The sequence below is a fragment of the Nelumbo nucifera genome, chromosome 6, assembly GCF_055504915.1.
Source record: "Nelumbo nucifera cultivar China Antique chromosome 6, China Antique-T2T, whole genome shotgun sequence".
NCBI classification, from domain to species: Eukaryota; Viridiplantae; Streptophyta; class Magnoliopsida; order Proteales; family Nelumbonaceae; genus Nelumbo; species Nelumbo nucifera.
In genome coordinates, this window is record NC_142654.1 from 44,823,167 (window position 1) to 44,848,179 (window position 25,013).

Below are 25,013 nucleotides of genomic sequence, written 5' to 3' on the forward strand. Positions count from 1 at the left end.
TGAACCAAATCCTCATTGAATTTTATTTTTCCATTAGAAGGGGCTCGTACCTATTCTGCAGTACCTCCTGTGAATACTCCGCCGGTATGAAAAGTTCTTAATGTTAGTTGAGTCCTTAGTTCTCCAATAGATTGACCCGCAATAATACCTACAGCTTCCCCCAATTCGACCAAGTCGCCACAAACCTTTTCTTTCTAAACAATTAAATGTTTGGTTACCACCAATCAACATCAAGAAGCACCGGTGAGAAAATTCAACATACTGATTTGAACTCAAAAGGGAGCTAGAATGTTAAAATGTGGCCCAGAGAGAGAGAGAGAGAGAGAGAGAAAGAGAGAGAAATCCAAGATTAAATCCAAGCATCTAACAAATCTCAAACCTCTATTAATTATGTGACAAGCTATCACACAACACAAGACCTACTTGTCCTATTTAACTTATTAAAATAAATAAATGAATCATTTAATTTAGTAAAATAAATTTCTTAAGATGCAAATAAGTAAAAGCATTTGGTTTACTTTCAAATTTTAAATAACTCTTTGCTAGTATTAGTATGGATTAAAATTCTAGTACTTCGACAACACCAGCATGTGGGCACAAATTCATGACGGATTGCATTTTCTTGGTCTTTATAGGCTAACAACCAAGTGAGCATATCTCCAATTAATAAGTAATTGCATTCAACCTCATCCAAAAATTCAATAGAAAATATTTTGTTTCAATTGGTAATTTTTTGAGGAGTTAAGAGTAATGTGTCCAAAATTTATTTGTTAGAGAGATGTGATTAAAGTTTTGAACAGGGTCTTTATAGCTAAAAATTCACGATTATTGGCAATCCTTTTCCTTCTAAACATTTAAATGACCAATGAAAATAAGAAGAACCGATGAGAAAAAAATCCAAGCATCTAACAAGTCCTTAAAGTATCTCAAACCTCTATTAATTATTGCAAAATACAAGCAACAACTGTTCTTTGTCTAACTAGAACAAAAAAAGACTTGGGAAAAGCACATCAATGTAAACCAGCACAGACTAAAATCACTAATCTCTAAAACAATTGAAGCATTACCTGGTTACCTGATTCCATCATCACCAACAATATAGGTTGCCATTCCCGCAGAAAGCCCAGCATTGTAAGATTAAACTTGTACATAATCATCAAAAAGGTATGGACCCAATACTGGCTCACTGCTGTTATATACACATTTGGGGTATTTTGGGGAGTTTGGGGTATCAGCAGAGGATGTGAGGCACCATCAGCCAAGCATAGTTAGCCAATGCAAAGTGTCTTCCATAAATCGATGGTGCCCTTGTATGATGAGATGAAGGTAGGCATTGCAACCTTCAGTGAAACATTGGCAGGGACTGGGCATAGGGGAAAGGTACCCCTTCACAAGTGGATTAAGTTCTGGTACTCAAAAAGCAAAAATAACAAGCACTTCACCCAGGGAGAGAGAGGAGAGAGATTGCACGATTAAACCACAACTCTAAAGGAAAATAGAATAAAAACCACAAAATCCAAGCATTTAACAAGTCCCTAAAACTATCTTAAACCTCTATAATTTATTGCAAATTACCACAAACAATTGTTCTTAGTGTAACTAGGAAAAAAGACTAAAAATTGTATTATAACTGAGTTAGAAAACTTAGGCGAAGCACATCATTCTGAACCAACTCAGACTAAATCACTAATCTCTAGAACAACCGAAAAACAAAGAAAGAGAGTACTTGCCTATCAAAATAAAATTGAAACCAAAATCGTTAATTGGTTACCTGATTCCATCATCACCAACAATATAGGTTTCCATTCTAGCAGAAAAGCCCAGCATTATAAGATTAAAGGTGCACATAATCATCAAAAAGGTATGGACCCATTACTGGGTCATTGCTGTTATACACATTTTTTGGGCCTTTTGGGGAGTTTTGGATATCAGTAGAGGATGTGTCCTCTCTGTTTTCAATGCACATGAGGGGCACCATCACCCAAGAATAGTTAGCCAATGTAGAGTTTCCATAGAGCGATGATGCCTTTGTATGATGAGATGAAAGTAGGCATTGCACCCTTCAGGGAAACATTGGCAATGACTGGGCATAGGGAAAAGGTACCCCTTCACAAGTGGGTTAAGCTTTTGCTTGTCCTCAAGTAAAGACCTCAGCCATAAACTGATCATCCCCCCTTATTATTACCATTTACCGGATGAATTCTAGGATGAGAATACATTGAGTGGTTGGGAAACCTGTGTAGGTATTCTGATTCATTCCTTTGAATTGTCATTCTTATCACATACAGAAGAGTCAAGGAAGGGGAGAATATGAAATTCTTCATGCCCCAACATTCACTTCCAATTCAATATATAAATCAGCTCATTGATTGCCAAATTTAACCCTTACTTTGAGCTTGGTCTCAAATCTGTCACTGCACCTCATTGAGTGTTCAACCACATTTTGTCCCTTTGAACCTCAGCCGTCACCAATTTTTTTTTCTTTCCCCTTTTTTTTTGGTGTGAGTGCATTTTATGCTCCATCTCACACGGGGTATTTGCTTCTTTCTTCTTTTTCTTTTCTTTTTTTTTTGGTGTGAGTGCATTTTATGCTCCATCTCACACGGGGTATTTGCTTCTTTCTTCTTTTTCTTTTCTTTTTTTTTTTGGTGTGAGTGCATTTTATGCTCCATCTCACACGGGGTATTTGCTTCTTTCTTTTTTTCTTTTCTTTTTTTTTTGGTGTGAGTGCATTTTATGCTCCATCTCACATTGGTCACAGGCTTGAGGCAGATAACAATACTCATATTCCAAGTTGCTAGTTTTACTATTCAGCTCGGAATAGCGGAGTTAGGACCGACTCATGTCATAAACCGCTAGTTTTACTATTCAGTTCATGCCAGCGAAGTCATTTGGACTTTGTCCCTTTCTTTTTCTCTTTTTCAATTGTTGAACCTCATGCATTAGCAGTTCAGATGTGAACTAGCTCGAATGATTATCAATTATTCAATCAAGTGCATTGTACACATGAAGGTAGTTAGGGCTGGTCATGGTGAAAGTCATATTCAGCTTCCTTAACCTCATGAATTGTGATAAGTTTGGATCATTCACAAGAATAAAGTCTCCCACTTACAAAGATTTCTCTCACTCATTATATTCCCTCTTGGAATTCACCTAATAAACAACAATAAATTTGAGGAGATTTTCAGTTTATTCAGCCTATCAATGCATGTATGTATGTGTTAGGATAAAGGTTGTTTTGAAGATGGTTTGCATTTTGAGGAAGTAAAGGTGGAGGTTGAGTGTGGACTTGGGTCGAAAGAGAAAACACGAATAGGAGGAGAAGGAACAGAAGAATGGGATAAGGTGGGCAATAGCTATTAAAAACTCCAAATACCAGGAACTCCTATACATTAACTGTACAAAAAAAAAAAAAAACAAAACAAAAGAGAAAGTATTTCAAAAAAATGGAAGAAACACAACTAAGGTGGACAAGGGCACTACAAAACTACCCCCACAGATTATATGCAGAAAGAACACTTTGAAGCAGTAGTCTTTGAACTCATTTAACACCATATGAGGAGCTTAGAGAACAAAGGATTTTTTTTTCCAGAGTAAATTTCATTAAAAAATAAAACAAGGGATTACAATTAAAAGGTGATAAAACATCATCCGAAAGCAAAAACAATACTCCCACAACAGCAAACAGCAAAAGATGAGAAAAAAAAAATTACAGCACAAATCCAGGGTCAACACACAAAACCAAACTAAAACCATATTCCAAGAACTAAACAAAGCAACACTAGCCCTGATCAAGATGAGAAAATCTCCAACCAACCCTCTTGAACACTTCAAACAACAGCATCTGCCTCCTGTAAAAACCAGCAAATCAAACTTCCACAACTCCTCCCATCAATCGCACTTAGTCCTCCACGTCTGAAATCTTGACCCTCTCCCTCATCCCATGCCTCTCCACCTTCCTCTTGAGTGTTGCTCTTTCACTTCGCCTTTTCTTTTTCTCAAACTCTTTCAAAAGCCCTTCTAGCAAAAGCCTCACCACCCAAAAAGAATAGCCCTACAGATTTACCAACTTCAATATCCCTCTCCACTAGTTTCCTTAAGTCCACTCGACTCTTCCTTTTCCCATTATCTAAGTTCAAAATTTCATTACTTATCAAAGTTTTACCCACATCCCCCTTCCCTTTCACCTCAAGGACTCCAATCTTCAACTCCCCAACTTCATAACTGTCATGAATGTTAATTTGATCACTGGAGTTAATATCAATAAGAACCTTATGATTCGTAGCTCTAGAACCAACCTTCTTTGAAAAAACCCTCTTATATTTATTGCTGGGTCCAGTCTCAACAAGTCTCTCTTTTAACCACGAAAAAACCTTAGTAACATGCACCAAATAAGATTTACCTAATCAGTTAATCCTCTTGGATCCGTTCCCAAATTGGCACCAATCCTTCCGGTTAACACTTCCTCAACTAGAAAACATTGTTGTTCCTTTGAAGAACAATTAATACTGGAGGATATTCCTAAGTACTTCATCCCTTTGCATCTTCTTGTTTTTAAAAACACTTTGCTTTTCTCTCTTGCCAAATGAATACTTCTGGTATAGAACACAATATATCACTTTGCCTTTTTTGGAGATCCCAAGAATTTACCAGCTATTTAAATCTTCCAAAGGCCAGTTTTGGATAGCAATGATTTCAGACTTTTTAAAGTCAATTAGAGAAAATGACTTATTAGCATAAACTAAACTTTGATGCATTTGATGCTATTACTACAAAGAGCTTGTCCTAATGTTGAGATTTAAACAAGTTGCAATTGCATATGCTCACTAATTGCACACTTGCTTTTGTTATATTTGTGCAAGGAGGAGGAAGAGGGCCTTCCAATTACTGATCAGAAAAGTAGGCATGTTCCAGTGTTCAAAGTATGGAAACTGGAAAGTGCTTACTGCTAAGTGATTTCAATTAACTCAATGAAACATGCAGCCTGGTTTCTGGTTTCTGGTTTTTGGGATTCAAGCACCAAGTGGGATGAAATAAAATTGAGTTATAAAGCATCTTTTAGTTCTAACTGCCAAATATAATTAAATGGGATTTCGAGTTTCGATGAATCAACAACCACTTGTTTCAGATATCTCATATCCACTTTGAGATAGTACACTACCATATTAAGTTTTCAAGCTGCTGAGAAAGTCAAAGGTAGGTTATAGTGATTATGAACACACAAACGAAATAAAGAAAAGGGGAATCTATTAACCCAATTTTAACTTACCTTCACATCTGCTGAGAAAGTCAGTTGAAAGTTCATCCATCTCAATAAGATCTTCTCAGGTGGTTGATTCATCAGCTCCTCCACGTCCTAACGATTTATGAACAAAATACAACATATGAGCTAAAAAGTAGCAAATAACATTTCATAAAAAATCACAAATAAGCAGAAAACTTCTATACAAAGGCTATTTCACCTTACTATCATCAACTAACTCCACCAATTGAGGTGCTTTCCTCAAATTGAGGTCCGCCCATAGTTGTATCTAAGGTTGAAACATCAAAGTAATTGTTTCAATTATAGAAAATATTACTTATATAATTTTCAGTTTGTATCATCACCATGTGCTCAAAAGTCAAAATAGAAAAATGGCTTTCAAACAATTACAGTCCAGAATCAAGACTAAAGAAAGCTCAAACTTCATTCATATAAATAGTGATTTTTAGATGACAACCAGAGCATACCTTAATGATTTGAGATATCAACCGAAGCACTAGATGACAGAGGAAATAAAAAAAAAAAACACAGAGAATATTAATATTCTTACTGACCAGAAACTGCTAGCACTTAGGAGCACCCTACCAACTTCCATAACTTAGTAGAGGGAAAAATAAATTTAATCAAAATCAACATGATGCAACAAAAATCCATCTCAAAATATACATTTGTTCATAGATTGCAATATGCCAACGTAATTATAGAGGAAGAAAATAACAAAAATCCAACCAAAGTCGTCAGAATGACCAAATAAAGAAAAAAGAATGTGCAGTGCAACAACACAAAACATGTAACTTAGCATTGTACTTACCGAGCATATGGTATCAACTATTGTACAAGCAAGGGCAGAATAATGAAATAAACATAGATAGCAAACTCCAATCTTGTTTGAAGTTTACAGGCTTTCTATCATGCACTTTTTAGATAATCTTCAGGGTTCATATGAAAAGAACCTAATAGAATATTAGGTTAATAAGTTTTACTTCTTTGTACTTTGGCATGGAACAGAATATTCAGAAAACTATCAAAAAACTAGTGACAGGACCAAAATATTCTTGAAAATAGAAAAAAACTAACGACTGAAACAGCATGTATACTTACCCTTCAATGAAGTCCTGCGTGCCAATATTAACTACTGTACATCCAATAGCCTTAGCAGAATCGAGGCATAGTGTAAGATTTTCATTCCTTTCCCAAGGGTTCAACACCCTCTTTGTATTGATTGCTCGTTCATCAGTGTCCCAGGGACTGCTACATTGATAAGTTTACTACATCAAAGAATATGCCTTCAGATTACAAAGCCCCAAAACCAACAAAGAAAACCATCTCCAAATTCAAATTAAAGCAAAGAGCTTAACAGGGAAATCACCATAGAAGAACGCCATCTTTTACAATCTCGAAGAGATCATTAGTGGAAGGATCTAGCAAATGATCTTTCTATGATATGTGTAAAGGTGTACTATGTGTAACTCTATTTTATGTTGGCCAGTAGATGCTTTGATTCCGAGACAGAGTGAGTAATGGACATATAATCGTATTAGTATGTAATGCAGCAACTGTCACCAATTATCGCCCATAAATGATAGAATGTAATATAAAGTGGTGGTCTTTAGGATGTTTAGGATGTAGGACTGAATTGAAGGAAAATATTTCTGTTATGGGGGAGGGGGGAGGGCTATATAGTGCGGTCAGAAGAGGTAAAAGGCCCTGTTTCTTTCACTGTTCAAAGTAACATGATAAGCAATTTTTTTTTTGTTTTGTTTTTTTGATCAGCAACAGAAAAATTGAAATATTAATTTAGAATAGAAAGATACAACTAGAGGTTGTAAAAAAAACAGCAAACCCAAAAAGCCAGCCCAAATTTTCACATGAGCCCAAAACATGGGTTGTCTCTGAATTCCTTGTTTAGCTAGGCCATCTGCCATGCTGTTTGCAGATCTTCTAAGCCATCTTATTTGGATGAGCATATCTCTACAAAGCTGTTTGAAGTGCCTGAATTCATTCCTTACCTGCCAAATTACCCTTTCCTTAGTTTTGATCAGCAACAAGCCCAGTTCAGATTTGCCGCACCACTGCGGCTAACCCTACTTCCCGCAGGCGTTGGTTGCGAATTGCTCAAGGGAGATGATGATAGACCATCGTTTTGGTCCATCATCTCCCCATCTCCTTTGGTCACGTGCCTACTTAAAAGGGCGCGTGGCTTTTTAAGGTTTGGGTCCACCCGATTTAAAAAAGTCCCCATTCACTTGCCTAGACCCATTAGATCCTGATGGGCCTTGGCCCAACCCTCTATCCCTTTGCCAATCACGTGTTACTTAAAATAACATGTGAATGGTTGACTAGCCTCGGTTCATTGGACCAGACTGAACCAGCTCACAGGATTGGCTTGAACCCTGAAACCTTGCCGACCTTTGTTCATTTTGTTTTGAAATTTGAACTGGAACAAGCCCATCTCCATTTAATTCCCCTGTCACCGACTGAACATAGGACCTGCCATCCCTCAGCCCACCTTGCCATGCAGACTTTCCCCAAGTGTTTAAATCATCATCTTTTTTCTCTTTTTTTCTTGGGAACCTCAGTTGCCTTAACTTCTCTTGTAGAGACTACACTGCCTTGCAAACCACACAATCAAGCCTGTTTTGTCTCTTCATCTTCCTCTCTTCTTCCCTCCTTCCATAGCTGGGCTTCAATGGAGGTAGCAAGCCAAACGGGGTAAACTAAACCATCTGAAACAACCTCTATCTTCTTTGGAATATCATTGGGTTTAATACCACCTAACATCACTACAACTGAAGGAGATCACAATCAAACACACCATCTAATCTTGCATCACAGACTACAACTATTGACTGTAATACTTCCTCCTTCCAGAGGTTGAAAAGTAACCCTAGCAATCTGACTATTACATTGTCCTCAATCACAAAACTTTTGGTATTGCAGAGAGGACACCATTTCGAGACTGTGGCAACACCAACCTCTGAGTGAATAATTAAAGCTGAAATCTCTACTTCATCTTCACCCAGATCTAACAAAGCTTTACAAGAGGCATAAGGAGTAATCACCATCGGCTTTTGCAGGTTTAATTCTCTGAGTATCGCCTGCGCAATACCTCTCCAATCCTTTGGTGAACTTGAGGTTTCCACCACAAATTTCTTCCCCTAGTTCTCCTTTTCTACTGTAGTTTAGAACTTCTTTTTCCTTTTTCTGCAATCAACCAGTTTCTGTCACTGGGGTCTTCCATTCTCTTTTGTATACCCCCTTTCTTTTCCTTTGCTATAGCCTCTACTTGTTTTGTTTTCAGCTGCTGAATAAAGTCACTCAGTACCTGTGCCACTGCCTTCCAACCATTACCCCTTCTACTTTCTGGGAAGCAGACCACCTGCTTCTTTCTTCCTCCAAAGAATTCCTGCAGAGTTATGTAACAACCTTTTGCATTCTTTTTGCATTCCAACTCATACCTCTTTCTTCCATCAAGGTTGAACTTCGTAAAGTTCATTTGTTTACTTTTCACATTCATTTTCTTTTATTTTAGTATTTGTTCCCTATGTTTTGTTGATCTCAAATAGGGGCTCCACCCCCTTCAGTTCTTTTAAGTTCCAACTCCTAAGTTACAAGTTGTAACTCTAATAAATTGTTTTGCCTACTTGAAGCAACACTGCAAGAAACACAAGCACAAAAGTGCAGAATACATAAATCCAAAGAAACTAGTTCAGAATGGGTAGAAATCCATCAACTTATTATTTTTAAATTCCATCGCCTAGGTGAGGGCTAGGTGCCTAGGTGCCCGGGCGCCCCGCCATGGTCACCTAGCCTTGCCTTGGCACCTTGGAAACTAAGAGCAACAATTCTTTTTCTTTACTTCTGTAAGTGCTTCCATGATGAAATCTAGTTCCCACTCAAACTTTGGTGGACAGCAAGCTGTATCTTTGTTTATTCATATCTATTTTTCATCATTAGTCACCCAAATTACCTTCTATCACACTGGAAAGTCCACTACTAGATATGGAAGTTGTAGCACCCCTACTTGTTTGCCATAACTTTTAGTGAGGATTATGAATTATGCCATTCTGATGGGACCCTATGATTTCATGAAACATGCACTAATCTAGACCATGATTTGATGCTAGATGCACAACTGAAATCTATAGAATTAGACATAAGCCGATAGATGCATATGTTAATGAAGTAACAAAAGTTGATTAAGCAAGCCAAAAGAGCCAGGCTATGGCATTTGAATCATATCTACCTGATGAGCACGACAAATGAGATCTAGATCATGTTTTTGAAGGAATTTAGTGACCTTGTCAGCTCCAAATGTATAAGATACACCTCTGTCATTTTCTCTCCATCCTTGTATATCTTTATCAGGATCAGACCATAAATCACGGAGAAGTCCCTGATCGGGCACATCAACAGGACGAGCAATATTCCGTATCTGATCCAAGTTCTTCAAGTCAGGGGACAATCCTCCATGCATGCAAAGGATCTTGTCATCAATAAGAGCAGCCACTGGCAAGCAGTTGAAGCAATCTGTAAATGTCTTCCAAAGGCGGACATTAAAACTTCTCTTGCACTCGTCATAAAACCCATATATTCGGTTGATGGAAGCACACTCATGGTTGCCCCGAAGAAGGAAAAAGTTCTCCGGGTATTTAATTTTGTATGCAAGGAGAAGGCAAATGGTCTCTATGCTCTGCTTACCACGGTCCACATAATCCCCAAGGAAGAGATAATTTGTGGAAGGTGGGAGTCCACCATATTCAAAAAGCCGAAGAAGATCAGAATACTGACCATGGATATCTCCTGCCAAAGAGTCAAGTAGTTCAGCAATGGAGATTTCATTATTAAAGCAAATGAATGGAGCTACACTTTTACTCCACACAAGATATTTGCAGTTTAACAGAAAATGTTGTAATTGAATTAGGGAACTTGGTAAATATGAAAATTATCTTTATGCATTTGCATCAGCTGTGTGCATGGGTAGATGCCCAACAAAACAAACAACTTGCTCTTTCCGGTACTTAATAAAATTCAAAATATGGCTGCCTTTTCTCTGAGATACTCATTACTCAATCGAAATCCACAATCATTTTTCTCAAATATCAATCAAAACAATCATAAAAGCATGTAGATAATGGGAGTTGTCATTTTTGTATCTAAGATAACAGGCTTTGGAAAGGCAAACATATGCTGTTACCATGTGTTAGACAATGTCTGTTATAAAATCTGATTAATCTTAACACCTATGATGTGACACATAGGATGAAGTCAACAAAAAGATAAATGCTTAGATATGAATATTTGTCCTCTATTAGTTCTTTATTGGGTAAAAACCAACCTGGTGGAGTCTGTGGATGAGACACTGATCCTGAACATTACAGGAGTTGGTCCATGAGGGTCCCCCATGTTTCATTGATCTCGACTTGTTCAACACTTGATTGTTCTAAACATGTTCACCACATAGTTTGGCTAAGGCAAACAACATCAGGGAAAGAAAGTTGGATGCGAGTGTGAATTCACATCCAGTTAGTCTTCTTGGCTCTATGTTCCCTGCTCTCCCAGGCCATTTGAACGACCATCACCAATCTTGTAGTTCTTTCCATTGGCCCTTTACTCCCAATCTTTTCTTCTCTCTTTATTCTCCTTTACTTTCTTCTAAAGTTCATCATGGATCTTTCCATGCTACAAAATGGAGAAAATCTCATTTCAATTGAAGCTAAAACCTTTCCCTCCATCATATTTCTGACCCTAGTGACTCAATCTTTCAATGAGGGAGAGTAGTAGGAAAAGTGTGAAAGAGACGTAATTACATGACATTCAGATTTTCTGCTCACAGGCATCTGATCTAATACATCTCCAAAACTATGGGATAAGTTCCTTGGAATCTTGGACAGAATAAGCATTTTTTATGGTAAAGAAAAATTCATTAAAACAAAATGAAGACACAAAAATAGGTTGTAAGGAATTACCCACAAAGGACAAGAGAACCAACAAGCATCCTAAACTCCCCATCATGACTAATCAAATAAGAACTTACATAGACTAATGGCGGTATGGCACACATAATGGGTATGTCACACTTTGAAAACTATGACCCAAATATAAGAACCATTACAAACAAGAAAAAACAAGGATTCTCTCAGACCTCTATCCAAAAACCATACTCCAAATATGGTTACCGGTGTCAACTAAACTCCTACCCCATTCTTTTTTTTTTTTGATAATTAACTCCCACCCCATTCTTTTCAATTGAACCTCACATAGTGTTCTGTTTCTAAAACTTCCCCCGATTTCTGCTCTCTTATTTCCCCATCTTCCAACTGTTCAGAAAACTCCCCTCCTAAATATAACACTCCCAACACTTCCCTCATTTCAACTTGAGTTTCTTTACCAATGACTTTCTTCAGGATAAGCATTTTTTTAAGTGGTATATGATTATATTGCTGTAAAGCAGGGAAACTCTTCATTTATAATGGAGTATTGAGATATATACTCAGATGAACAAAACAAAGAACAGAATGTACACAAGACAGCTTGCATCAGAGAGAGAGAGAGAGATGGAATCCCAGTTACACTGGATTGCTTAGCTGTAACCCCTGGAATTGCTGAGTCCCTTTGCCAGCAGATCAGGTATCACTCAGTCCTATGCATAACAACCTCTATGATGGAAGCTTTTGAGTCAAAGATCTGGCTGTAGCACTCTATCCAGATAGCTTAAAAAAGAGCAAATGGTGTTACTTTATTTTAATTTTTGAGAAAGGATAACAAAATATTTGATTAACTAAAAGAGGTAGTACATGAGAAGATGTACATCAGAGAAAAAGACATACACAAGGTGATGAGGACCAAATCGCGCTGAGTCTGGCAATGACAGCTCAAACAATGTGAACTAAGGTCATCAAGTCGTATCTACAAGATCAAACACATCAAAGAGCCCGAGAGGATGACCCAGGCAAGGGGACTCTAACAGGCAAGTTAGTACCAAGCTGCCAAAGAGAACCAGAGCTAGTGGGCAGAGAATCAGAGCCGAGAGCTTAGTAAAGTAAGTGTATGTCCAATACGTCCAAAGGTGATAAGCCTTATCCACCCGTTGCTTACAAAGTACACCCTCACAGAGTCATGGTGGCCCTTATCTGGTTCCTTGCAAAGCGGAAGGAGCCGAGTTTAACATTGCCAGGTGGGCATCGTGTCCGCAGACTTTCCAGGGGCACTCAATGGTGTGAATGGATGAGGAGAGACATGCCCCATAGGCTGGATCCATCCTTAGGTAGGAGGTTGTTGAACAGAAACCCTGCTAGAAAGGCCAATTTATAACCCTGGCAGGAATTTTTTGGTAAGGGAGGAAAAAGGAATGTGTATATTCCGATAGGTAGAAGGTTAGAACTTAGAAGGGTGGGATGTTTTCTGAAAATCTTGATGAGCTTCCCAACTCTGCTGGGTAAGATAGATAAGGAATACATGCATGGGGGAACAGAAAAAAATAATAATGGGTCTCAAGATGGATATGATCAGGGTGTCTGGCAACAAAGCTATATCAATTCCTCAGTCAACTAGCTCAGTTCTGTTAAAAATTTTTATCACAAAATGCAATGATGCCCAATCATCTCTACTGAGACCAAAATTTTTTTTTATATGACTGCTTAGACATGATCAAATTTAATCATGCCTCAACATATAATATATAAGCAAATGAGTCTAATCTCTTTGGTAAGATTATGCATGTTATAGATGACATAGTAAGACAGAAGGCATTTATACTAATGAGTTCTATTTGCAAATTTCAGGTGCAAATATAATTATCATTTCCATTTTCAGGATTTGACATTGGAGAAAGTAATTTTGCTTTGTTATGGAGAACAAAAAAAGGAACCTCCTAAAACCATTTCCAATAAGTTTCAGATTTATCTTGACACGATGCATTGCAATGTTTTGAGAAATTGGTGCAAAACTGCATCAAATTACTTGCAGAAAATAATGGATTTTTAGCTCCTCTAAAGTGCTACAAGAAAAGGTAAAGTGCAAAAGGCATCATCAGGCTGGCATAGAGATACAAATGTGGACAACCAGAAGCAACACCAAAAAAACTTAAAAATTATTTTCATTTGACTCATAAATCACAGCCATAAAATCTAATAGACCATTCAGGTATTGAATGGTCTTTATATTTATTTATTTTAAAAGTCAATAGACCATTACTACTAATATAAACAGCAATAAAAGGTACTTGAGAAGTTGACAAACCATTACAAAGGAATATAACACAAAAGGATCTACCAAACAAAATATAAACAAAGGAAGGCATTTTTAAAATAGATCATTTAAACAAACCATGTACCCTATGTTTCAAATCCAGAACAATCATCCAACAAGCCAAATTCTCTGAAAACTGGACTCAACTTGATTCAGTTCAACAGAGACATTTACCAATTATACTGGGTCAGCTACATTTATCATATCATAATTCCAGCCCATCCTAGGTCCCTCTGCCAAACCACGAGTCATCAGGTCATTTCTCAGTTTTCACAACCTCAACTCATAGCTTTTGGCATTTTCCTAGTACCTAGATGACCATCAGCTCGCATCAAATAACTCCTTATTGGTGCTCTAGAAGGTTTCCGAGAACATTTCCTTATTGGTGACAGTTGCTGCATTACATACTAATACGATTATATGCCCATTACTCGACACAGCTCTGTCTCGGAATCAAAGCATCTACTGGCCAACATAAAATAGAGTTACACATAGTACACCTTTACACATATCATAGAAAGATCATTCGCTATGATCTTTTATACTCACCCGAAGGAAGACTTCAAAATCCTATACCTCCTCGTCCATGTCCCGATACGATTCGATCAAACACGCAGCCCTCTCTTCCTCAGTCAAAGACTCTCCAACGGTTTTCAGCTCCGACGTCCTGGAACTGCGGGATCTCCCTCGCCCGATCTCCCTCAGTCAAAGACTCTCCAACGGTTGTCACTCGCCCGATCTCCCTCCTCATTGAGAGGAACTGCAGAAACCAGCCGCCAAATCAAGAAAATAGACAAAACATCGAAGAAACCCACAAACAAGAAAGCTACTTGGGTTTTAGGGTTTTGAGGATTACTCACATAGGAATTCAAGCTGCGAAGCTCCACCTGAGTGAACTGGCTCTGGAGCCATGGATCGCCATTCGCAGGTAAGTCTGAGGAAATCGAGTGGTTTTGTTCTCTGTTTTCTCTTTTCTAAGAAGCACGATATCGAGCTCTTCTCTGAATGGAAAACACCAACTCTTATATAGAAATTAATCGATGATCTCTTGCTCTCAGGTCGATTGATAAGGATTTAGACCGTTACAAAATCAATTTAAATGACAAGGTAAAGCGTATCAAAGATTGCAGAATAAATACCACGATTCTTACAACGGTATATTTAAAATTCTAACAGAATTAGTCATCGAGCGGTGGTGGCCTTCGGGAATTACCGTGTCCTTCACCTCCATCCAAAGTAGCCAGACAGATCAAAAAGGGAATAAGCAGCCAGACAGAAAAAGAGAACGGAGTGGGGAGAGGGAATTTTCAGAACGTCCGAAGCCTGTTCATTGGCCGGGCTCGGGCTTGGGTTTTGTCAAAATTCTAATGGGCCTGGCCGGAAGTCCGAATCCGAGATAGTGTAAAGTTGGGACCGAAGTCCGGATTGTGAGAGTCCACGTTTTATGCACTCGTGGGCCACATTGGCATTTCGACAAAAATACTAATATTAGCGGGTGTTCAGCCGTTAGCTGAACAAACCCGGTTTAACCACCCGCAAAAAGACAAAATTCAAAAACAGGGCTTCTTTCAAAAGTTTTAAGGTCATTCGAACTCTCCCCTCCCCATCTCTTGTCCTCATCTTCTTCGAGCCCCAACCCGAGCATCCCGTTGGCCACTCACCACACACCGGCGCGTTGGACTGTGGAACAGAGTGGTGAGAGGGAATTCTGAGAATGTCCGAACATAAGAGGGACTCTATCATAATACAAGGTATGATTTGAGAATTCAGAATATGACGAAAGTGTCCCTTACATAACTGTTTAATTTATATGACAAGTAGGGGTGTACATTCGGTTTGGTTCGGTTCAAACTGATGACCTAACCCACTATTTAGTTTGGTCATATCCCTCAATTGAACCGAACGAAACAGGGTTTAAACTGAACCAATCCATACCGTATTTAAAAAATAAAATGACTGAGTTAGTAGAAAAAGGGAAAAATCAAACAAGAGTTAGTAATTAGTAAATACTAATTAGTAATTACTCTTTGATAGTTTGACTCCTAACCCAACTCGGGCACTCCAATGTGTTGTCTTTTGTGTTTCCCACTTACTAGTTACTATTAATTACTAAACACTAATTAGTAAAGTAGTAATTAATTTAAATTAGTGTTTTTATTTAGTATTGATACTAACAAAAATTCCGATTGGGCTCAATGCCTAAAGGGAGATTTAAAAAAAAGAGTAATATATAAAACAATAATTAAATTAAGGGAAAATTCCTAATTAGTACCGTATACTTTGGGCCTAGTGTCACTTTGGTCCCCAAACTTTAAAATGTGACAACTCAATACCTGAACTTTCAAAATGTGTCAATCCAATACTTGTCGTTAACCAGCCCATTAAACAGTCGTTAAGTGGCATTTAAAAAGACATAAACACCCTTTGAGTGTCATCTAATTGTCTTTAGCAACCATCCAAACGTTGACAAAAAATGAATAGTCTCAAATCATTGTCTCTTCTATTCATGAAAGCTGGGGTCATGTCTTAGTGGGCATTATAGTGACTCCAACTTTCTTGAATAGAAGAGGCAAGGATTTGGCACTGTTCATTATTTTATCAACATTTGGATGGTTGATAAAGAGAATTAGATGACACATGAAGGGCATTTGTGTCTTTTTAAATGCCACTAAACGTATGGTTAATGGTAGGTACTGGATTGGCATGTTTTGAAAGTTTGGGTACCAAATTATCGTGTTTTAATGTTTGGGGAGTAAAATGACACTAGGACTACAAGGTAGTAATCGAGAATTTTTCCATAAATTAGTGAAACATAATACAATTAATATAAATAATTAATTATATAATATACAATTTTATATAGTATAGTAGTTTGGTTTTCTGTTTGATTTTATTAAATTTTTAACACATCAAAAACCGAACCAAACCAATACCTGAATTAGCTTATTCAGCTTGGTTCAGTTCGGTTTTCGGTTTTTGATCCAAATTTGAACACCCCGCTTTCCAAGGGAGAGGATTAGAGGTGTAAATCGAATTGTTCTGGGCCATAACAAGATTTTGGACCAGACCTGCACACGGGCCGTGCTGGGCACAACACAATCATGTGGATCATGCTGGGTTGGGGGTTTCAGGTCCATAGGCCTGCACGACACAGCCCAACATGTAGCACAACCTACAAGCCCGCAATGGATCGAGTGTATCCCATTCGAGAAACTAGCCGTTGGGGCCCTTGGGGGACCCCCCCCCCCCCCCCAAACAGCTAGTTTCAACTTTTTTTCAAGGGGCTTTTATAGACATACCACCTCAATCAACAACTATAAGCCTATAAATAGCTAGTTTGGGACAATAATGCCCCTTCAATAACTATATCCTATAATTATATATCAACTAGTTTGAGACATTTGGGGCATTTGGGTAAAGTGATAGATATTTTACAATAACCAAAATACCCCTCTCAACAACTAAAAAACTACTAGTATTTAGGGTATTTTAGGCAATTGAATTATTTTCAATTCCTATAAATAACCCTATCCTCCACTATTCTCACCACACCAATTTAGCAATTCTTTTCTCAATTCTCATACTCTCATCTCATCTCATACAATCGCATACTGTCATACACTTAGCAATTTAGGAGGCTTTGAGGCTTCAACTGTTAAAATCAAGTTGAGATTCTAAACTGGTAATCTAATCATGCAAGTAATTGCAATTAAATAAATTTTTATTTTTTAGAATTAAAAAAAAAAATGGTTGGCTCCTCCTCCTGAAACTAATTCCCTAACTTTAAGTTCATTAGCCTAATTTAGAAAATATTTAAAATAGATGAAGTTGAGGGGAAGAGAAAAAGAGCCATTTGCCAAAAATGTAGGATTGGCTTTAACTTTAGTAGCAAGGGTAGCATTAGGCACTTGGATAGACATTTGCTCTTCTATGAGAAACAAGAAAAAGACATCCACTTCAAAGATTATTTGTTAGATGTTAAGGATAAATTACAAGACAAAGGAGGTCATGACACTACTACACTTGATGGAGCACATGATTAAAGTCATGGAGATAGAGTCATTTTTTCAATTTTATTTAAATTATTTGTTATTTTTTCAACAATGTAATTTTTTATTTTCAATTTATAATTTTTATATTTTAAATGAAATAAAATTCCTATTTTTTTACAATTTGTTATCCATTTTGTATTTTGGTAAAGAATTTTTTTTATTTCTTTGTTAGATTTTTTGCTTTTTTCAATTTGTTCCCAAATGAAAGTTAAGTATTTTAGTTTTACTTAGCAAAAAAATTAAAAAAACAAAATAAAATGTCAAAATGACAACAAGAAAAATCAGTATGGGCCTTTCTGGCCCGATTCGGCCCAAGCGCAAAGCCCGACCCATATTCCCAATCGGTACGACTTGTAGCTCGCTTGTCCCAAACCTGCACGGGCTCGAGTTGTGCGTTGTGTCGGGCTAACCCCACAAATTATCCCAAGGGAGGGAAGCACGGTCCGGCTTGGCCCACAGGCCAGCATGACACAATCTGCTCTTTGTGCGGTCTACATGCGGACAGTGCCATGCTGGCCCAACATGACCCGATTTACACCTCTAGTTAGAGGATACTAAGCTTCATGCAACAATGTTGTTGTTTGCAACATACAATCTTGACCACAAATCTGTAACCATTTATATCAAGACTTTGTCTTTCTAGTTTCAAGGGTCAATTCCAAAATTTTCACCATCCAATTCATTAACCATTGCATACCCAAAAAAAGAGTTGTTTGATCACTCAGTTTTTTTTTTTTAGGAAAAGGTGAAAACAACTTTGAAACCAAGCTTTTTGATCACTCAGTTTAATTTTATAGATTTCAACCCTTTAGGCATGAAGTTTGGAAGACGAACTTTAAGTAAAACACAACCCTTGAAAAGGGGAACAAATTGAGATTATCATAAAACACTAAGACTAGATGCATAATACTAAACAAATCATAAGTGCCATTAACTTGTTTAGGTTATCTACGCATATCAGAACTTAGATTTTCAAGTTGCAAATGCGAACTTGCATATGTAAAATCACAACACATCCCCCACCACCACTAGAATAAAGATAGTAAAACAAAAAGAAATTCTTCGAATGAAGTTGGAAAAAATATTATATATATATATATATATATATATATATGCATACATATACATACCTACATATCAGACTAGATGCATAGTCAACATGTCAGACCATGTTGACGTGGCACTGTCTGACCCGTTGGACCTAGACACTCGAAACCTACCTATGACCCAAAGGCAAAAACGTTTTAGTCTTCGGGTCGGTTTTTAAAACATTACCTTTTATCCTATTTTAAAACATTGGTAGATTTTTTTTCTCCGGTCCTCAATCATGACGAATCCACATTTGAGGTTGATGGAACAGGAAAATCAAGGTATAGTGTCACACTCTCAACTCAGATGGATTCCGAGGTTAAAACCTTTTGCAAACATTTTCCATAAAATAATATATACTACTTTAAAATAATAAAATTACATTTATTATTGGGATGAGACAAGTACATCCTATCCCACACCTCACTAAACATATTAATTACCCTAAAAATAGTCTCCAGGAGAGAGAGAGAGAGAGAAATAATTTGTTAGGAAAATAATTAATTAATTAGTTAATTAAAAATTCAATAAATTAAGTAAATAGAAATCAATGGATAATAATTTACTTAATTTTATAAAATAGATAAATCAATAATTAACTTTAACAAAAAATTATAAATAAATATTCACTTGTGATTGGTGCAAGACTAGTCCAAGCTATCCCCAACCAAACTTGCATCATTGACAACCGTAAATATTGGTCACATGTTGAATTAAATAAATAAAACATTATGGAGAATGATTTATTTAATATATTAAAACAAATAAATGAATAATTTAATTTAGTAAAATAAATAAATAAATTTTCAGTTATTATTGGGACAAGACATGTACACGACACCAGAACTAATCCGTTGTTCATAAATTAAATCATTAATTAGATGAATAATTTAGTTACATAAATAAATAAAATCTATGGATAATAATTTACTAACTTTTGGAAAAATAAATAAATATCCAAACTATCAAGATCTAAACCCAATACATTGACAATCCTAAATATGTAACTCAAGAGGGAGAGAGAGAGATAGAGATAGAGAGAGAGAGAGAGAGAGAGAGAGAAATAACTTGTTTATAAACTAAAATAATTTAGTAAGTTCAGTAAATATTTTTTAACTTAATAGCATAACTATATAAGTAATTAGGTGAGAAAATGAGAGAAACAAAGAATTTCCTCACCATGATTCAAGCTCTATATGAACTTCAGGTTCATGCTCAAGATGTAGGCCCGAATTTCAACCTAGACTCAGACTTGGGCATAAATATGTTCTATTGATCCCGTTAATAATTTTAATCCAAGCTAAGACCTAACCTACTAATAGCCCTAAATATTAGGCTTAGGGAGAGAGATTGAAATAACTAAATAGTTAAATAAATTATTAATTACTTGAATAATTTAGTAAATTAAAAAATAGAAATCTATGGATAATATTTTACATAATTTTGTAAAATAAACAAATCAACAATTTAATTTAATAAAATAACTAAATACTTATTTATTATTGTGTGTCGGGTTGAATCAAATAAATAACAATTTATACATAATAGTTATCTAATGTATTTAAATATATAAACAAATAATTTGGTTTAGTAAAATAAATAAATAAATAAAATTTTATAAATTATTGTGACGGGACAGGTACATGCTACACCACACTAGACCTAACTCGTTGATAACCCAAAAAATAAGGATCCAGAGAAAGAGAAAAATAAATTATTAATTAATTTAATAAACTAAATAATAAAATCTATATAGAATGACTCAATTCATTTAGTAAAATTATAAATAAATATCCAATCTATCTAAAACCAAGCCCGACCCATTGATAACCCAAAATATTAGACTCGGGGAGGGAGAGATATAGTGAAATAATTTTTTGATAAAATTAAATCGTTTAGAAAATTAAATAAATAAAAAATTTTAACTTACTAAATTAAATATATAAATAAATTGGTGAGGAAATAAGAGAGTAATAAACAATAACACTTTCCTCGCCGGGCTCGACTCAAGAGATAGGTCTAATGGTTGGCTTGGGCTTAAAGTTGGGTTTCAATATATTCTATTGAATAAAGACAAAGTCCAACCCAAACTTGGCACTGCCTGTGAACAAGTTTAATCCCAACCTCCTTAACTTGTTAATAAATTATTAATTAATGAAGTCAATTAGTTAATTAAATAAATAGAAATCTATGGATAATAACTTTCTTAATTTTGTAAAATATATAATTGAATAATTTAATTTAATAAAATAAATAAATATCCAAGCTACCTAGACCAATCCCCAGTTGTTGACAACCCTTAAATATTAGACACCGAGCAGTAAGATAGAGAGGGATATAATTAAATAATCTAGTAAATTAAATCAATAAAATCTTTTAACTTTTTAAAATAAGTATATAAATAATTAGGCAAGAAAAAGAGAGAGTAGTTAGCTCTTTATTAATCGCATCATTGTAAATAGTTACATGTTAGCAACAAATATGGAAGAGAGATTTCTAGAAAATGAGAAAGAGACAAAGAACAAAAATTTCCTTATCACAATCTGAGCTTTATATGATGGTCGGGCACAAGCTCAAAATTTAGGCTTGATGGTTGGCGTAGGCTTAAACTTGGGCCTTAATAAGTTTTGTTGATATAAAGGAAAAGCCCAAACCAGACGTGGCCCAACCAATGAAAAGGTTTAACCCCAACCGATACCTATCCAATTTATAAACCTAAATATTTTGCTTGGGTTGGGGGGGAATCTATGGATTATTAACTACTTGAATAATTTAATAAATTAAATAAATAGGAACCTATGGATAAAAATTTAGTTAATTTTGTAAAATAATTAATGATTAATTTGGTTTAGTAAAATAAATAAATAAAATTATATTTATTATTGGGGCGGGGCGGGTACATCCTATCCCACACCTCACTAAACATATTAATTACCCTAAAAATAGTCTTTGGGAGAGAGAGAGAAAAATAATTTGTTAGGAAAATAATTAATTAATTAGTTAATTAAATAATTCAATAAATTAACTAAATAGAAATCAATGGATAATAATTTACTTAATTTTATAAAATAGATAAATCAATAATTAACTTTAACAAAAAATATAAATAAATATTCACTTGTGATTGGTGCAAGACTAGTCCAAGCTATCCCCAACCAAACTTGCATCTTTGACAACCGTAAATATTGGTCACAGGTTGAATTAAACAAATAAAACTTTATGGAGAATAATTTATTTAATATATTAAAACAAATAAATGAATAATTTAATAAAATAAAATAAATAAATAAATTTCAGTTATTATTGGGACAAGACATGTACAGCCTATTCAACACCAGAACTAATCCATTGTTCATAAATTAAATCATTAATTAGATGAATAATTTAGTTACGTAAATAAATAAAATCTATGGATAATAATTTACTAACTTTTGGAAAAATAAATAAATATCCAAACTATCTAGATCTAAACCCAATCCATTCACAACCCTAAATATGTAACTCAGGAGGGAGAGAGAGAGAGAGAAATAGTTTGTTTATAAACTAAAATAATTTAGTAAGTTCAGTAAAGATTTTTTAACTTAATAGCATAACTATATAAGTAATTAGGTGAGAAAATGAGAGAAACAAAGAATTTCCTCACCATGATTCGAGCTCTATATGAACTTCAGGCTCATGCTCAAGATGTAGGCCCGAAGTTCAACTTGGACTCAGACTTGCGCAGAAATATGTTCTATTGATCCCGTTAATAATTTTAATCCAAGCTGAGACCTAACCTACTAATAGCCCTAAATATTAGGCTTGGGGAGATAGATTGAAATAACTAAATAGTTAAATAAATTATTAATTACTTAAATAATTTAGTAAATTAAAAAATAGAAATCTATAGATAATATTTTACTTAATTTTTTAAAATAAACAAATCAACAATTTAATTTAATAAAATAACTAAATACTCATTTATTATTGGGTGTCGGGTTGAATCAAATAAATAAAAATTTATACATAATAGTTTATCTAATGTATTTAAATATATAAATGAATAATTTAGTTTAGTAAAATAAATAAATAAATAAGTTTTCATTTATTATTGGGATGGGACAGGTACATGCCATCCCACTCTAGACCTATGTTGATAGCCCAAAATAATTTGTTAGTGAACAAAATTATTAATTAATTGAATAATTTATTAAACAAAATGAATAAAATCTGTAGATAGTAATTTAGTTAATTAAGTAAAATAAAAAATAAAGAAATATCCGTGGTATCTATGACGTCCATGTAATTGGTTATTACAAATCTATTTCATTAGTAAAATCATCTAGTGAGTACAAACAACCTTAAGTTGTTGAATCAAATTTTTATAATAAAGATACACCACATTCTTGCAATCTAGAAATATGCTTGCAGATCATATGGGTAAAGTATATGAACTGCTATCAAAATTCACACTTGCAACAGATTGGGCACCCATATTGATAAGAAAAGCAATGCATACCCCTACCCCTGATGTTTCATTATAAAGATGAGTCTTAAACGAAATAAATTCATTTAAAGTAATCAAATAATATTAACAGCATTAGAAGATATTTACCCTTGCAACAATAGATTGAGTGCCCATATTGACAAGAAAAGCAACCCATATTGACAATAAGATATTCACACAACATTAAACAAGAACAAATCCATTTCAAAGCATGTGGTTAACTTTCAAATGTTCTTTGTTGGTGTTGGTATGGATTAAAATTCTAGTACTTCGTCAACACCAGCATGTGGTCACAAATTCATGACAGATTGCATTTTCTTGGTCTTTTACAGGCTAACAACCAAGCTGAGCATATCTCCAATTAATAACTAATTGCATTCAATCTCATCCAAAAACTCAATAGAAAATATTTATGTTTCAATTGGTAATTTTTTGAGGAGTTAGAGTAATGTGTCCAACATTGATTTGTTAGAAAGATGTGAATAAAGTTTTGGACAGGGTCATTATTGCTAAAAATTCATGATTGTTGGCAAATCGCAAACCTTTTCCTTCTGAACAATTAAATGACCAATGAAAATTAAGAAGCACCGGTGAGAAAATTGGATATACTAATTTATACTCAAAAGGGAGCTAGAAAGTTAAAAATCTGCCCAGGACGGGAAGAGAGAGAGATTGCGCGAATGAACAAAAATTCAAAAGGAAAAAAGAAAACACGATATTCAAGCATCTAACAAGTCCCTAAAACTATCTCAAACGTCTATTAATTGTTGCAAAATACAACCAACAACAGTTCTTTGTCTAATTAGGAAAAAAAGGCTAAAAAAGGTAATATAACAGATTTATTAAATTTAGGCAAAGCACATCAATCTGAACCAACTCAGATTACAAAGAAAGAGAGTACTTGCCTATCAAAATAAAATTGAGAGTCAAAAGCATTACCTGGTAATCTGATTCCATCATCACCAACAAGAATAATAATCTCCTTGGGCAGGCTCGACTCAATATTTAGGGCCAATGGTTGGGCTGGTCTCGTACTTGGGCTTGAATATGTTCTTTTGCAGGGGTAGAGCTAGAAAATTTTCATGAAGGGGCCTAAAACTAAGTTGGAATTTGGGGGTCTGGGGGGAATAAATATGGATGGTTAAAGGGGGGACACCCCATTGGGGTGGAGAGTGGGGGAGGGGAAAATTTAGGGGTGCAATTCGGGTTGTCCCGAGTTAACAGTTTACACTGTTTTGGGCTCAGACTTCAGGTTGGGCCAATTGAAATTTTGACAAAATCCCAACCCTAACACGGAAAAGTTGCACTCCTAGGAAATTTACATGGAATAGTGGGGATTTTTGGGCCATAGGGGGGGGGGGGGGCATGGCTCCCCTGGGTCCCCCCTACCTCCACCCCTATCCTTTTGATATAAAGACAAATCCCAGCTTGAACTTGGCCTAAATTAGATAAATAATTTTTTTAACTTAATAAAATAATAGATGTTTATTAATGGCATCATTACAAATAATTAGATATTTAGCAACAATTATGGAAGAGGGATTTTTAGCAATTTTTTAAATAAATAAAATTATTTAACTTAATAATATAAAATATATAAATAATTATGCAATAAAATGAGAAACAAAGAATTAAAATTTCCTAGTCGTGCTTTAGGCTTTATATGAGGGTCGGCCTCAAGCTTAAGGTCTAGGCTTGATGGCCAGCCCAGGCTCAGACTTGGGCTTGAATATGTTTTGACTTGAACCTGGCACGGACTGTGAACTGGTTTAATCCCAACTGAGACCTAACCTTTTGATAGCCCTAAATATTAGGCTCGGGGAGAGAGAGAGAGAGAGAGAGAGAGAGAGAGAGAGAGAGAGAGAGAGAGAAT

General features: G+C 35.4%; 1 long non-coding RNA gene and 1 pseudogene across 1 annotated transcript; both read right to left on the reverse strand.

Annotated features, from left to right (window-relative positions):
- Positions 1 to 205: 205 nt before the first annotated feature.
- On the reverse strand, positions 206 to 10,082 carry LOC148790823 (serine/threonine-protein phosphatase PP1 pseudogene; annotated as a pseudogene).
- Positions 10,083 to 10,086: 4 nt separating this feature from the next.
- Positions 10,087 to 14,917, reverse strand: LOC148790824 (uncharacterized). Its single transcript, XR_016077818.1, has 3 exons — positions 14,374 to 14,917; positions 12,094 to 14,273; positions 10,087 to 11,976 (listed from the first exon to the last, which is right to left on the reverse strand). It is a non-coding gene; the product is annotated as an uncharacterized LOC148790824 (long non-coding RNA).
- Between the last annotated feature and the right edge of the window lie 10,096 nt (positions 14,918 to 25,013).